Consider the following 17,249-nt stretch of genomic DNA (forward strand, 5'->3'; position numbering starts at 1 on the left):
ATCTGTTCCCTAAATAAATTAGTAACTGGTCCCAAATGATATTAATAGTGCCAACAGGGGCGATTGGCGGGAGAAGTACCGCCAAATATAATATTAAAATATTAAAAAATTATTATTTTCTAAAAAATAGGCGCCAAAACTAATATCCTAAAATTAAAAATTCCAAAATATTAAAAGAAACTCTCTGTTTTCCCAAAAGAAAACTCCCAGCTCTACCCTAGTTTCTAAACATCCACACATATGTCGTCTGCCTAGATCTCTATTCACAACTCAAGACCTGTGTTTTCTCAAAGTAAAGGTTGTGAATTTGTTAGTTTGTGAATCGCAGGTCTACCTAGTTTTCAACCTCGCTCGTTTGCGAATCCCAGGTATGCCTCCTCTTCTGAGTTGCTCTGTTTCTTTTATAAGTTGGAATTCGCTTTATTGCTTCGTTTTATTCAACTTCTTCTTCTTCCTCTTGTTCTTGTTCTTCTTCTCTAACATTAAATTTGATTTCTCTGAAGTGTATTCAAGTTTGTAGCATGTGTCTGAATATTATGTTTCATACAAAGTGAATATCGAAAAAGCAAATTATTTCATGAATGACAGATTTAGTTTTATGTTATGAGTGTTGAGATTTAGTTTTCGTGTATTCGATGAAGGAACAACAGACAGACCATACGGCCATTGTTTACTTACAAGTATAAGCAAATACCCCAAAAAAGTAATTCGATAAGATTCAGCCAAAAAAAGAAAGAAATCACGAGTTAAGGCTTTTATTAAGCTCGTTAATTGCAATCATATTATGCCGACTCGTTATACACTTGATGTAGATCTGAAGGATGTTGTTAGTGTAGATGTTCTTCAGTTTCGTGATAAGAAGGTTACTGCTGCTAAGAAAGCTATAGCTCGGCTTGAGGAAAGGTTTAAGACCGGAAAATATCATTGGTTTTTTACTAAGCTTAGGTTCTAATCTCTTGATTTTTACTTTAAAATTGAGGTTTTGTCTCTGTTATTGAAGATATCAACAGGAAATATTGTTATTATTGTCTAATAGTAGTAGTTAATGTGAGTTTGTTTTGTCTTTGAACAATTTCTTAAAATGAAAAATATCCAGATTTGCTTTTTAGAAAAAGTATTGTTACTCCTATTGAAAATTTTATTTTACCTCTGAAAAGATTTAAAGTAAATGCATTTATATCGTAAGACATTTTAATAGTGTATTCACAAATATATTTCTTTCATATAACTAATCTAGGGAAATATGAGTGTTTGTCTATAAGAAGAAAGAAATAGCAGGGAACATGATTATGATACATGTTAAGAACTCAGGGAAATTTACTAACAAGCAGTCTTTTTAGTTGCTAGCGATATTTTGGATGATTTAAACTATATTGTTTGCACTTTTTTTGAATGTAAGTACTTACTTCGATCTCGGGGCGGGCCAGAAGGAACCATGTATACATGTTTTAGGAATTAGCATCTTAATTACAAGTTAATTTATAATCTTTTATTTATCTTAGTGCCAACTGATTGTACATTGCAATGCATTAGCCGGAAAATAAAGGAGCCTAATCTCCTAGTGCGACCTTAGAGTTCAACACACGGTTATGTGCATTTGATCGTAATAAGTATTGCGTATCTTAGTATTTTTCTTATCCTTTATCTTTTTTTAATCTAATTTTTATCTACTCTCCAAGGTTATGACACCTAGTAAGCAATGGATGCAACTTATTGATAATCGACTCGATGAAGCCTACTCAATGGTGCGGCAAACCTTGTATGTTAGTAGTTGAATTAAAATCAACATATGAAAACATAAATGTTTTTTTCTAGAAAAGATAGCACCTCCAAACTGGTAAGTCAATCCTTCTAATTTCAAATTCAAAAAGATGTGGTTTTGCAAAGTTACTTAGTGAGGGATGTCCATACTTCTTACTTATGCGAAAGCTAGGGAGTCTCAGAAAGAACATTACTGCTAGCAATAGAAAGAGGTATTTGGCAAGGTTGATGCAAAAATAAGCAAAGCACTGGATGAACTGTTAGTAGTAGAGCAGACGTCTATCTTACACAAGCTGAAAAAGATAAAAGACTGAATCTGAAATTGAACTGCCAAGGAAATTAGTATTAAAAATAGAGCTGCCTACAAAAGTAGATTGTTTCATCTGCACTTTTTTTTGAAGCTTGTTTGACTCAGAACATTTGCAAAAGGAATATGCAACCAATAAACAGATACTACAACATCTCTATGCTTGGTCTTTCTCTTGTTCAATGAAATACTTGCTTACAATATGTATGAAGGTTTAGGTTTGTATCATTTTTTGTACTATCACTATTATTCAAGTCCATCTGAATGTGTAGTCCTAAAGATATTGTTTTGTTATTTATGTTATATTCATCATGTTCCAGAAGATTTGCCATTTATGTTATGAAAGATCCCAAATAATATGTATTTTGAAGATTTTATCAAATGGAGTTTTGCATCGTCTGCTCTCTAGTTGTACTTTCATGCAACAATAACTAACAATATGGAGCAGCTTATCAAATTTAGTGCTTGCATATTAGTTTGAACAGTGCATTATTTTTTCACACCAGAAAATTTCTATGATCATCATGATCATATTTGAATGGTGCATTATTTATCTTGTAATTGTTGGGATAAAATAAATAATCCCGCCCAGGAATAATATCCACAGCAAATAATAATAACACAAGAGAGTAACAATGACACCAAATATTTTAGCGGGATAAAATACAATATCCGAGTGTAGCAATATTACCACTATAATATTACAACTCAGTAGTGTCAAGAGACTACTACAACTTTGAAAGAAATAACACTCTTTATATAAAACACCTCACTGCAATATTACTACCATTCACTAGTTATCTCACAGACAACAATCTGTGGATTACTCTCTCTAACTTTTATTGTTTCTCTTTTATTTTGGTGTGTTTAAAGGAGAAATGAAGCCTGCTATTTATAGGCACATTTTCACCAACCAAACCAATTTGATTGGTTAATCAATGTGCAAATTCTAGCAGCCCAATCTTGAAAAATCTGAAGTTTTTTTCTTCCATCCATCACTCCTCTTCCTTTTATTCAATGTAGCAAGTGAGTCAATCACTCCTCTTTCTTTTTCTTTTATTCAATGTAGTAGGTATGGACCCCACAAATCTCTCCCTTAATTTTGATTTTTCTTCTTCATTCCAAGTCTTGATCTCAATCTTTGAAAATCTTCAAACTTGAGAGCCTTTGTGAAGATATCTGCAACTTGATCATGAGACTTCACATATTTGAGCTTGACTTCCTTTTTGGCAATGCACTCTCTGATGAAATGATACCTTGTATCTATATGCTTGCTTCGATCATGATACACCGGATTCTTCGCGAATGCCTGCGCTGATTTGTTATCAATACAAATCTCTGTAGCTTCCATTTGTGGCAAATTGAGCTCCTTCAATAATCTTCTTAGCCAAATAGCATGACAGGTACATGATGTTGCTGCTATATATTCGGCTTCACAAGTCGAGAGAGTAACAATGGACTGTTTCTTTGAACTCCAAGAAATAACAGAATCACCCAAGAAAAATACAAAACCAGTTGTACTTTTTTTATCGTCAATATCTCCCGCATAATCACTATCACAAAATCCCATAAGGTTGAAATCATTAGAAGAAAGAATAAAATAACCCAAAATCGATCGTACCTTTTAGGTAACGAAGAATTCTTCTAGTGACCTTCAAGTGAGTAGAGGTAGGAGCCTCCGTGAACCGGCTAACTACTCCAACTGCAAAGAGTATATCTGGCTTGGTACAAGTCAACTACCTCAAACTTCCCACAAGACTTTTGAAAAATATGGGATCCACTTTTTCTCCTTCATCAAACTTGGACAATTTTGTCCCACTTTCCATCGGTGTGTTCACGGGGTTGCAATCGAGCATGTTGAACTTCTTCAATATCTCCTTTGTATAACTTTCTTGAGAGATAAAAATTCCATCCTCCATCTGCTTCACTTCTAGGCCCAAGTAGTATGACATGAGCCCTACATCTGTCATCTCGAACTCATGGGACATATCTTTCTTGAAAGCTTCAAACAAACTTGGGTTATTACCCGTAAAAATAAGATCAACATAAAGACAAACAAGTAAGATATCTCCATTAGTATGAACTTTAAGGTAAAGAGCATATTCGTGGAGACAACGAGTAAACCCATTGTCCTGAAAATACTTGTCGATGCAACTATTCCATGCTCGTGGGGCTTGCTTTAATCCATATAAAGCTTTCTTCAACCGTAACACTTTATCTTCATGGTTTTTGACCACGAAGCCCAATGGTTGTTCAACATAGACTTCTTCTTCAAGATAGCCATTCAAGAAGGCTGACTTGACATCTAGTTGATGAATCTTCTACTTCATTTGCGCCGCCAAAGAGATCAGCAAACGAATCGTCTCCATGCGGGCAACGGGTGCATAGACTTCTTCATAGTCAATGCCTTGCCTTTGCTTGTAGCCTTTAGCCACAAGTCGTGCCTTGTATTTCTCCACATCTCCATCAGCATTCTTCTTTATTTTGTATACCCATTTTACTCCAATTGCTCGATGACCCTTGGGAAGAGTTGTTAACTCCCAAGTGTTGTTCTTCTCTATTGACTTGATCTCCTCCTCCATGGCTTGTCTCCACCTTTTGTTTGTAACAGCTTCATCAAAGTTCATTGGTTCACTGTCAGCAAAGAGACAACATAAAAAATCAAAATTAGTAACTTCTTCTGTGTCCTCATAGAGCTCTTGAATGCTCTTTGTCCTTTGAGGCTGGTCATTTGAACTTTCTTGAGAAGAGGGAGATGCAACATTTGTTGGAGAAGAAGGTGGAGTTGTGTCCTGCACAGGTTCCACGGTCTCCGGTTCTTCTTCATCACCAAAGTATGGAAGAAAATCATATGAAGTTTCTTCCTCAGCTTCCCAATTCCATGCCAGTTCTTCATCAAATTCAACATCACGACTTACCACTACCTTTCCGCTGCTTGGGTTGTATAGCTTGTAGCCTTTTGAACTCGTATCATAGCCAACAAACACATGCTTGACACTTCGATCGTCAAGCTTTGCTCTCCCTTGATGTGGCACATGAGCATAGGCTATGCTCCCAAAGATTCTTAAGTGCTTGACACTTGGCTTTCTTCCACTCCATGCTTCTTGAGGGGTTTGATCTCTAACATTTCTTGTTGGAGACCTGTTATTCAAATAAACTGCACAAGAAACAGCTTCGGCCCAAAATTCCTTAGGCATACTTTTAGCTTTCAACATACATCTAGCCATATTAAGAATCGTTCGATTCTTTCTCTCTGCAACACCATTTTGTTGAGGTGAATAAGGTACCGTTAGAGGGCGACAAATTCCATGAAGTTGATAGAAGTCATTAAATTCGTTTGAGGTGAATTCGCCTCCTTTATCGGACCTTAGAGCTTTAATTTCATAGCCACTTTCTTTCTCCACAAGTACTTTGAAATTTTTAAAAACAGCAAAAGTTTCAGATTTTTGGTTCAAGAAATAAACCCAAGTCTTTCTGTTGAAGTCATCAATGAAAAGCAGAAAGTATTTTCTTTTACCAAAAGAAGGTGGATTGATTGGTCCACACACATCAGTGTGGACAAGCTGGAGCGGCTTGGTTGATCTTGACATGGCCTCCTTTGGAAAACTCCTCCTTGCATGTTTTCCAAGAAGACAAGCTTCACACAATTGATTGGGATGGTTAATTGATGGTATCCCATGCATCATGTTCTTTTCTCCCATTGATTTGAGCGCTTCAAAATTTAAGTGCCCAAATCGCATGTGCCAACACCATGATTCATCTTGCACATTAGCCTTCAAACACTTTGCATCAATTGTTTTAAGATTCAGAGAAAACAATCTATTCTTTGCCATATGCACTTTAGCAATTAGAATTCCACTTGAATCTCTAAGCCAAAGATGCATATTTTTCATGTGGATGTCATATTCCTTTTCAAGAAGTTGGCCCAAACTTAAAATATTACTTTTTAATTTTGGCACATAATAAACATCTTGAATTAACTTGTGACTACCATCTTTACAGGAGATCAGAATCGTACCTATCCCTTCGATTTGAACCTTTGAGGTATCTCCAAAGGACACATTACCTCTCACTGTTTTATTGATCTCCACAAACTTCTCTTTGCATCCACACATATGATTGCTTGCTCCATTGTCCAAATATCACGAGCTGCAATCATCTCTGTCTTCTTCCTTGAGTGCCATCAACAACGTTGACTCATTTTCTTCTTTCTTGTCGTCAACAAGGTTAGCCTTTTCTTCAACATTGCTACGACATTCCCAAGAGTAATGGCCAAATTTATGACAATTATAACATTCAATTTTTGATTTGTCATACCTTTGTCCATTATTTTCTTGGTAGTATCCACGTCCTCTTCCTCCTCTTTGTCCACGACCACGACCTCTGAATGTTTGGTGGATTTTAACTTCATTGTTGAAGTTGTTACCATTACTTCTTCCTTTTCCATGACCTCCTCGATCTCGGCCTCGTCCTCGTCCGTTTCCTCGATAGCTTGTTTCACCTCCTTAATCCTTGAAGGATGCCTGAGTTTTAAGAAGTTGCTCCAATGGCACTTCTTGTCTCCTTTTGATCTTTTCTTCGTGAGCTTGTAAAGAACCTTCCAATTGCTCCACCATCATAGAGTCTAAATCTTTAGACTCCTCAATAGCACACACCACAAAATCAAATTTAGGTGTTAAAGTGCGAAGGAACTTTTCTACCACACGGACATCTTCTATGTCCTCCCCGTATCTTCTTAGTTGATTTACAACAGCCTTCATTTTTGAAAAATAATCCGAGATGCATTCGGATTCTTTCATTTTTAAAACTTCAAAATCAGCCCTTAGAGTTTGAAGTTTTACCTTTTTCACCTTGTCAACTCCTTGAAGAGAATTTTGTAAAATCTCCCAAGCTTCCTTTGAGGTGGTAGCATCTGCCACCTTCTCAAACATGGCATCATCCAAACATTGGTGGATGAGCGTGAGGGCTTGTTGATCCTTCTTCCTTGTCTTTGCCAAGACCTCTTTTTCATTTTGGGGCAGAGCTTCCTCATTATCGGGTTTTGCATACCCTCTGTCTACGATTTCCCATACATCCTGAGAGCCAAGGATGACTTTCATACGTAGACACCATTTCTCATAATTATCTTTTGTTAGACGGGGGTATTGAAAAGATAGCAGACCATTATTTGCCATGGCTCTGATACCACGTTGTTGGGATAAAATAAATAATCCCGCCCAGGAATAATATCCACAACAAATAATAATAACACAAGAGAGTAACAATGACACTAAATATTTTAGCGGGATAAAATACAATATCCGAGTGTAGCAATATTACCACTATAATATTACAACTTAGTAGTGTCAAGAGACTACTACAACTTTGAAAGAAATAACACTCTTTATATAAAACACCTCACTACAATAATACTACTACTCACTAGTTATCTCACAGACAACAATCTGTGGATTACTCTCTCTAACTTTTATTGTTTCTCTTATTTTGGTGTGTTTAAAGGAGAAATGAAGCCTGCTATTTATAGGCACATTTTCACCAACCAAACCAATTTGATTGGTTAATCAATGTGCAAATTCTAGCAGCCCAATATTGAAAAATCTGAAGTTTTTTTCTTCCATCCATCACTCCTCTTCCTTTTATTCAATGTAGTAGGTGAGTCAATCACTCCTCTTTCTTTTTCTTTTATTCAATGTAGTAGGTATGGACTCCACAGTAATGCATTAACTCAATGGATATTTTGATTATTGTAGGATAAATTTGAGAGTGTTGACATGATTGATCATCATGATCATATATTGGGATGGATGAAAGAGTTATGGAACAAATGGAGAGGACACTTACATGTCAAATATGTGAAGGATAAGCTAATCTATCAGGCTCTTAAGAATCTTCTAAAGGGAGTAGACAAGAAAGAATGAGAGTGGTTAGTAAAGGAACATTTTTCTTCAGAAAATTTTCAGGTATGCCCAGTAATTTAATATTCTATTTTGCCAAAGCATCTGTAGTTTGATTCCCCTCCCTAGCACCATATATCTTTTTTCTGCTATACCTAGAATCAAACCTAAGTATACTATTTAAGTTTATTATAATAATTATATTTAAGCTTATTGTTTCACAAAGGCGAGAAGCATCAAGAATGCAGCAAACCGATCTAAGTTGAAAGTGCTTCATCATATTGGTAGCAAACCTATTCGAGAGATAATTTATTAAAAGGTATTATCATAAAATCTCTATTTTTTTAAAGAAAATATTTACGAGTTGTCTTTTGACACGTTTGCCTTTGATGTGAAGGGCGGAAAAAACTGCAATCCATCAGATTTGGCAATAATTATCTTTGAGACTCGTAAGAAAAATAACAAGCTTGTTGAACCTAAAGCAATTGAAAAATATGTATGTTCGGAAAATTAAATATGTAAATTAATTACAATGATATGGATTCTGGTATAAAATATTTCTTCGTATGTTTTGTAAGCTCAGATTGAAGAAATAGTTCAATAGGATCCATCTCTACCTAGCATAGAGATAGTAGAAAAATATTATGGACCTCAAACTCGTAGCCATGTATTGGCTTTGGGGGTGGAGTAACGGCGAAAGACATGAAAGGTGGCACTTCTTCAAAGGTTGAATTACTGTCCGCTCTGCGTTCTACTAGAGAGGAAAATAAATCTTTGAGTGAGGAAAACAAATCCTTACATGATCACTTGTCTACCATAGAAGATGAGATGAAAGAAATGAAGAAAATAAAGGAATTCTTTGCTGCTCAACAATCACATGTCTCGCCTACGACATCGCTCGTTTCAACTGAATGATCACTTTATTTGTCTACTGATCAAGTTAGTAACCATAGACCTTGTTTTTAATTTTTTTTTGTTGATTTTTATAGTCATTTCTGTCTTATTGCTATCTCTGTTGCATCCATGAATTTATATTCCTTCAAATTAAAAACTATGGGCAGACGCACTCAACTCAACTGGTACAAATAGAAAGGCTCGTCCACTGAGTAATGATGCTAGCGAGTAAACTACGAGTTTTATACTCCTGTTTATCTGTCATGTTTGGTGGAGGAAAATTCCCTTCAAACTCCCCAATAATGGTTCCTTTTTTGTAGCAGATGCTCTTAGGAACTTAGGAAGAATATTAACTCATATGTAAGTTGATGCAGAATTAATACTATTCTAAAGAAATTTTAAACAAGTAAAAAGAGAGAAGGACGAAAGAACCTGTATTCTGTGGTACTATATATGCTTAGACAAAGTAAATTGTACTGTGCTTAAGGATATTTCTGAATTAACTTTGCCATGTTTTGTGACTCTGAAACTAATTCTTGTTTGTAGTAGTATTAACTAGACCAGCTATGTTGAAAATACTATTCTAAAAGAATTTGGAGTGGGGGAGCTCTTCACCTTTTTACATAAAGATAAGTAAGACAAGAGGGGAAAAGATGAATAATCTCGTAAAGTTCAAAGCAAATTTGCAATTCCTTGCAGCAAAGTAACCGGCACAAAACTTTCCGGCAAATGCCAGAGGTCTTGCTCTTATAGTTTTTGTAAGTTGATCAAGTGTTCATGAATTGCAACTTCTTTTACAAAGGAGTAATAGTTATGAAAACTAAAAGAGGTTGACTGGATTTTGCTGTTCCTTTCATATCCTTCTAGTAACTCGAAGTTCTGGTTGACTCGAAGTAACTCGAGGTTGACTGAGAGGAGAATTGTTCTGGTTCCACTATCTTAAGAGGCAAAGATGGAGTTATTTAGAATGTTTGCCACCATAAGATATCTAGAGAAAAACTAAGACACATCATGCTCGGAATTCTTCCCTACAAGTGTCTATAGCAGTAATATTATCAATAAAATATTTTTGAAGTGCAATTACTTTGTCTTCCTTTTTTGCTTCTGCCATTGATTTTAAGTCCTTGAGTAGTAATATGTACAAATAATTAGTTGTTTCTTGTTTCAAGATTCATGTGTGACTTGTTACTCGAAGAGCCTAAATTGCCAATTCCAGCAAATTTTGATGAAGAATGTAGACTTTAACTTTGGAAAAGGCAAAAAAAACATACATAGCAAAATAAGAAGGAAGAAGGAGAATATATTCAGTTAGTTGCACTTGCCGCGACACATGATATGTTCTGGTGAAAGTAGCTGGACTTATACAAAATAACAAAATAAACCTTCTCCTCTTCTTTTAATATGGAATCGAAGTTTAATTTACCGTTCCAATACTTTTATAATTAATTTTCTTATATTCTTGTAGCCTTGTTCATGTTGTTGGATAACACCTGATGAATTTAGACTGCTTTTGGGGTAAACGATTTAACCATTTCTAGTATAAATTTACATATATTATTTTATCAATAGTTATTCATCGTCTTTTCAAAATTTTGTACTTATAGGTTTTGAAGATTGAAGCTACAAGTCAAGATACAAGTTTAGAAGAAACACAAGCTCATTATTATTTTTCTAGGAATATTATGTAAAACATGATATCATAGTCTAGCTTAGGATGTTAGCTATGTTTTTTTGCTAAGGTGTTGAGCAAATATTGAAACTAAAATCATGGGATGTCACCATTGTAATTAATAACTTTTTATATAGCAATTTGATATTTATTGATAAAAATTAATGTTTTGTGACATCGAGCTTTAAGACTACTTGTGGTTAATAAGAGACCAGAAATATGGTCGTTATAGTTACTACAATTATTTTAAATAGGGACCAGTGCTACTCGTCTCTAAAAGATAATCTACGACCAGTTAAAGGTTGGTCGCTAAAACTGGTTAACGACTGAAAAATATATATTTTCCATAATATATTTATTGTCTATTAGGGAGGAGAAGGCTGGTCGCTAAAACTGTTTAACGACGGGCAAATATATATTTTTTACAATATATTAATTATCTACAGGGACGAGAGATGTGGTCTCTAAAAGTATTTAACGACTAGATTTTTCTTCCGTCTCTAAAAACATTTAACGACTAGGTTTCTGAACCCGTCACTATTGAGCTTTAGCGGCTGAAGCTATTACGACGGGTGGCGACCGGCTTTTTCCCGTCGCAATTGTTCTATTAGGATCAAATTTTGATCTTTAGGGATCATATTTCCCTTCCTTAAGGGCCATTTTTCTTATAGTGCAGATAGTCTATACTCCATAGTTTTCCCCGCCTCGCCTTATTAAAATTTTTCAAAAATAACATTTTGTCGTGTCCTTCCCCGCCCCGCCCCATTAAAATCTTCCCCGTCCCACCCCATTTAAGGTTTGACCTGCCCTGCCCCATTTAAGGTTTGCCCTGCCCTGTCCCAATTGCCATCTCTAGATATCCCTCTTGAATGTGCAATGTAAAGTTCGTTATATGACAAAACATGAGAAAATTATACTGTACATATAAGGTAAAATTTATTTTGTATGTCTATATCTTATATTTTTAATCCTCTTGGCACAACCCAAAAGCATAGATGAGTGGTGAAGGGGGTTCAAAACCTTTGTAAGGTCATTGGTTCAATTCCCATTGATCACATTTTCTTTTATTTTAAACCCCTTAACGTTAATCCTGCCTCCGCCGATAGTTGGGGAATGTGGGACCTTATTAAATTGGTCACATTTTCTCTCTTGTTTAATGGGTTAATTTCATAAGAGATTACTCAATGTGTAGTATAATTTAAAATGCACGATAGCTTTATGTTAACGGCAGTAAGTTTCTCAACTTTTTCATATGTCGAAGTTTATGAATAAAAATTAGATAAGACGTTATTTCCATTAGCGTTAATACTATTCGGTTATATTTGTATCAGTTTTGTAACTTGTTTAACATTTATACTATTCATGATATGGAGTAAGATTATTATGTTATGGTATAAATATTTAGTTTCAATACTTCTCATTTTTTATTTTTCCTCACTTACTAATTGATTAGGATGCTAAGTCGATAGGATTAATATCCACGATAAAAAGAAAACTTCAAATCAGAAAACATTTTCTCTTTTTATGTATTCAGATTTTGTTTTACTCTATTGTAGTTGGAGGTTAAGGAGATTTCTATCGCTTTCATGACAATCTAATTTAACTATATATAGTATTTTGTAAGCAATATATTTATCCGCATCTCTCCATATTTATTTTATTATTTCACATTAAATCTGGTAAATGGTAACACAAAGACAGAGGTAAAGAATAAAGCTTCATGCTTTTTTTCCCCCAATAAATTAGAAGTTACAACATCAGAAACCAACATACAATAAAATTCCTTTAGTCCGAGAGTATAGTTTTAATTAAAAACGATTTAGACTTTATTCTAGTTCTTGAAATTACTCAAACCCTTTTTTTTTTATAAACTTTCCCTAGATTACCTGGGGGTATTGTATTAGTAAAAAATAGAGTTCGATGGGAGCTTTCCATTTTTCAAATAATCGATATACTTATTTCTCCAATCCCAAGTCAAGCTCGTGGAATTTATTTTGGCATGACCTTCCTCGACCACGGATCTCGATAGCTGAATGACAGTCCCCGAGACAATGTCGTCTTCTTCGACCGACGATCCCAGATTTGCAAGCGCATCGGCCTCACTATTTTGCTCTCGAGGCATAAGATCCAGAGTCCATTCCTTGAAGTGGTGCAACGTCACCTGTAATTTGTCTAAGTACCTCTGCATTCTATCTTCTCGAACCTCGAAACTCTTGTTTACTTAGTTCACCACCAATAGAGAGTCACATTTGGCCTCAATGACCTCTGCCCCCATGCTCTTAACTAGCTCGAGACCTGCAATCATGGCCTCGTACTCGGCCTCATTGTTAGTCAATCTTGAAGTTTTGATAGATTGTCTAATATTACTACCTGTTGGTGGCTTCAATACGATGCCGAGCCCGGACCCTTTCATATTCGAGGCACCATCCATGAAAAGGATCCATACCCTCGATGATGTACCCGATCCCAACAAAAGTTCTTTTTCTACTTCGGGTATGAGGGTCAGCGTAAAATCATCCACGAAGTCAGCCAAGATTTGGGACTTGATAGCTGTTCGGGGTTGATATTTAATATCTTACCCGCCAAGTTCGACCGCCCATGGATATCACCATGGCCTCGTACGAGTACGAACTTGGCGGCCATGGTACGAACTACGGAGCTACTCCAACTTTCAGAATTCCATTCCGACCCCCGTATCAAAATCTCACTATCGGACCGGAAACTTCAAAAATTCAACTTTCGGCATTCCAAACCTAAATTAGCTACGGACCTCCAAAACACAATCCGATCACGCCCCTAAGCTCGAAATCGCCTAACGGAGCTAACAGAGCCATCAGATTTCTATTCCGAGTCCGTCTTCACATTGCTCCGACTACAGTTAACTTTCCAACACTTAAGCTCTCATTTAGGGACTAAGTATCCCAAAACTCTCCGAAACTCAAAACCGAACATCCCGGCAAATCAAAATAGCAGAAATAAACTTGGGGAAAGCAGTTAATAAGGGATCGGGGCATTAATTCTTAAGACGACCGGTCGGATCGTCACATGCTTACAAAATACTATATATAGTTAAATTAGATTGCCATGAAAGCGATAGAAATCTCCTTAACCTCCAACTACAATAGAGTAAAATAAAATCTGAATACATAAAAAGAGAAAATGTTTTCTGATTTGAATTATTCTTTTTATCGTGGATATTAATCCTATCGACTTAGCATCCTAATCAATTAGTGAGGAAAAATAAAAAATGAGAAGTATTGAAACTAAATATTTATACCATAACATAATAATCTTACTCCATAGCCTGAATAGTATAAATGTTAAACAAGTTACAAAACTGATACAAATATAACCGAATAGTATTAACGCTAATGGAAATAACGACTTATCTAATTTTTATTCATAAACTTCGACATGTGAAAAAGTTGAGAAACTTACTGCCGTTAACATAAAGCTACTATGCATTTTAAATTGTACTACACATTGAGTAATCTCTTATGAAATTAACCCATTAAACAAGAGAGAAAATGTGACCAATTTAATAAGGTCCCACATTCCCCAACCATCGGCTGATGTAGGATTAACGTTAAGGGGTTTAAAATAAAAGAAAATGTGATCAATGGGAATTGAACCAATGACCTTACAAAGGTTTGAACCCCCTTCACCACTCAGTTATGCTTTTGGGTTGTGCCAAGAGGATTAAAACTATAAGATATAGACATACAAAATAAATTTTACCTTATATGTACAATATAATTTTCTCATGTTTTGTCATATAATGAACTTTACATTGCACATTCAAGAGGGATATCTTGAGATGGCAATTGGGGCAGGGCGGAGCAGGGCAAACCTTAAATGGGGCTGGGTTAGGCAGGTCAAACCTTAAATGGTGCGGGACGGGGAAGGACACGACAAAATGTTATTTTTGAAAATTTTTAATAAGGCGAGGCGGGGCAAACTATGGAGTATAGACTATCTGGTTGATTTCAGTATTTGAACTATTCACGGTCTTCTTTCTAGGCAATGAGATATGCTGCCCAATTCAATTATCTACAAATGTCTGCATTTTAAAACGAATGTGCATTATCGTATTCTAATTAGTGAACAGTGACAAAATCTTGCTTTTGATAAACGTATCTTAGAATAATAAGTACTACCCACTGAAGAGAAAATCAATCTAGAGTAGTAGAGATGTTATTTATTTTTAAAGACGAAATATTTCTGGACCACTGTCACGATCCTAAACTCGAACCCGGTCGTGATGGCGCCTCTCGTGAAGACAAGGCCAGTTGACTAACCCAGTTCACTTTTTAAACAGTTAAACAACAAGAAAGCAGTATAAAACATGATTTAATAATATTAAGTAGCAGGTAATATCATAAAAATGCGGAAGTTCAACCCAACACAGCCCTAACCGGGGTGTCACTAGTCATGAGCATCTATATGTCATAATACAAATCCGCTAAGTCAATAAACTAGTACAACTGTCCGAAAAGAGATAGAAGTGATAAAGGAGTAGAGGCAAGGGTCTACGGACGTCAAGCAGCTACCTCGTGTACTCCGAATGTCCGCCGGGAGCTCTCAACTCGCACTGGCAGGATCAGCAACGCCCGAATCTGAACATAGGGGTGCAGGGAGTAAAGTGAGTACTCCAACTCAGTGAGTAACAAATGTAAAAAACGACTGAAAATAAGAAAACACGTAAGGCACAAAACATTCTATAAAGAAGCATTAAAACCATTTAGAATCAGTAAATCAGTGAAAGGTAGGAAAAATCCTTTAACTCAAATATAGTTTCATGAAAAGCCTTTTTTCAATAATTAAGTAGGTAATTGGCAGTCAATTATAAAAAGTAAACACATAACGAATCGCCCCTCAGGCACAGTATCAACAAATCCGTCCCTCGGGCAACATCTCAGAACAGTACCAACCTCTCGGGCAATCACATAGAACAATACAAGCCCCTCGGGCTCAATCTCACATCACAATGGGTACCCGCGCTCAATGGGGGTGTGCAGACTCCTGGAGGGGCCCCTTACGGCCCAAATGCAATATCAAGCCACCTCGTGGCATCATCACTAGGCCCTCGACCTCACATCAAACAAGCCACCTCGTGGCGTACATACCTCAGGCCCTCGGCCTTATAATCAGTATCAAATGTTTTCTCACAACATAGACAATCGGCCTCACTCAGTCAAAAATTCTCACAAGCCATTCAGGCAGTAGTAAAACATGTTTCTCAGCACAAAGATATCATTTAAAAGATCATTTAAGCATTAAAACAGAATAAACATAGTTGAGTACGAAAACAGTGAAATATAACATAACTGAGTTCAAGTATAAAGTCAAAACTGTGAGGAAATACTAGTAAAAACCCCCGAAGGGTTCAAATAGTTGGCACATGCCCCAAATATGGCATTCAGCCCAAATAATGATGATAGCAATTAGTTTCCAGTCAAATACGCGGTAAAATCATCAATCGGGATGGACCAAGTCACAATCTACAAAAGTGTACGGCCCCTCGCCCGTCATCAAGCGTGTGTCTCACCTCAATATAGCATTACGATGTGCAAATCCGGGGTTTCAAACCCTCAGAACATCATTTACAATCATTACTCACCTCGAACAAGCTAAATCTCTAGCTCGCGATGCCTTTACCCCTCGAATCAGCCTCCACGCGCGTCGAATCTATCCAAAATCAGAACGAGGGCGTCAAAATATGCTAAGGGAACGAAGCCCAAGCGAAAACAATCAAAATACTACACAAATCCCGAAATTACCAAAACCCGACCCCTGGGCCCGTGTCTCGAAATTCGATAATTTTTATATCAATAGGTTCCTTATCTCCCCACGAGTTCATACATATCAAAAGTTCTCAAATCCGACTCCAAATGGTCCTTCAAAATCCTCAATTAAAGGCCTAAGTTTCCAAGCCCTAGTTTTCCCAATTTTAACCTTCGATTTCCATAATTTCTAACTCTAATCCATGAAATAATAGCATAGGAACGGGTTTTAGGTCCAAATTCCTTACCTCAATGAAGTTCTCTTGAAATCCCTCTCTCAAATCGCCCAAAAAGCTCCCAAGCCGAAGTAAAAAATGGTGAAATAACTCAAAATCGCGAAATGAAATAACTTATATGTTCTGCCCAGTTGTTCCGCATCTGCGTCACAATAGCCGCTTCTGTAGTACTGCATATGCAGTCTTTCCTCCGCTTCTGCGGAAATCACTTAATGGGCCAATCCGCATCTGCGGTCAGCTCTCCGCACCTACGACTCCGTAGGTGCGGTCAAACTACCGCATCTGCGGTTCCTAACACTCCCTCCCAAATCCGCTTCTATGGCTCCCTTTCTGCACGTGCGACGCCGCACCTGCGGTCCCCAAACCGCAGGTGCGAAAACACCAGAAGCAGCAAATTTCAGCAGCTGCAATAACATCTCGACTTCTCCGTTAACCATCCGAAATCATCCCGAGGCCCCCGGGACCTCAACCAAAAGTACAAACATATCCTAATACCTTATACAAACTTGTTCCAATCATCAAAACACTTCAAACAACACCAAATTAACCAAAACACCTCGGATTCAAGCCTAAGTTTTTAAAATCTTCTGAATTTCGCTTTTGATCAAAAACCCAACCAAACCACGTCCGAATGACCTAAAAATTTGCATACACATCCCAAATGACCCAAAGAAGCTACTGCAACTCTTGGAATTCCATTCTGGC

The 17,249-nt window shown here is 36.6% G+C and overlaps 1 long non-coding RNA gene across 8 annotated transcripts; it reads left to right on the top strand.

The window, feature by feature from the left end:
* The first annotated feature begins 159 nt into the window (after window positions 1-159).
* On the top strand, window positions 160-10,706 carry LOC104245431 (uncharacterized). Of its 8 annotated transcripts, none has more exons than XR_011400201.1 (6): window positions 160-368; window positions 1,680-8,028; window positions 8,189-8,281; window positions 8,360-8,458; window positions 8,546-10,371; window positions 10,461-10,706. It is a non-coding gene; the product is annotated as an uncharacterized lncRNA (long non-coding RNA). The 8 variants fall into 8 exon arrangements; XR_011400198.1 differs by having other exon boundaries at window positions 161-368; window positions 8,360-8,901; window positions 10,322-10,371; XR_011400197.1 differs by having other exon boundaries at window positions 161-368; window positions 1,680-7,720; window positions 7,819-8,028; window positions 8,360-10,371.
* The last annotated feature ends 6,543 nt before the right edge of the window (window positions 10,707-17,249 follow it).

This window comes from Nicotiana sylvestris, chromosome 6 (genome assembly GCF_000393655.2).
Source record: "Nicotiana sylvestris chromosome 6, ASM39365v2, whole genome shotgun sequence".
NCBI lineage: Eukaryota > Viridiplantae > Streptophyta > Magnoliopsida > Solanales > Solanaceae > Nicotiana > Nicotiana sylvestris.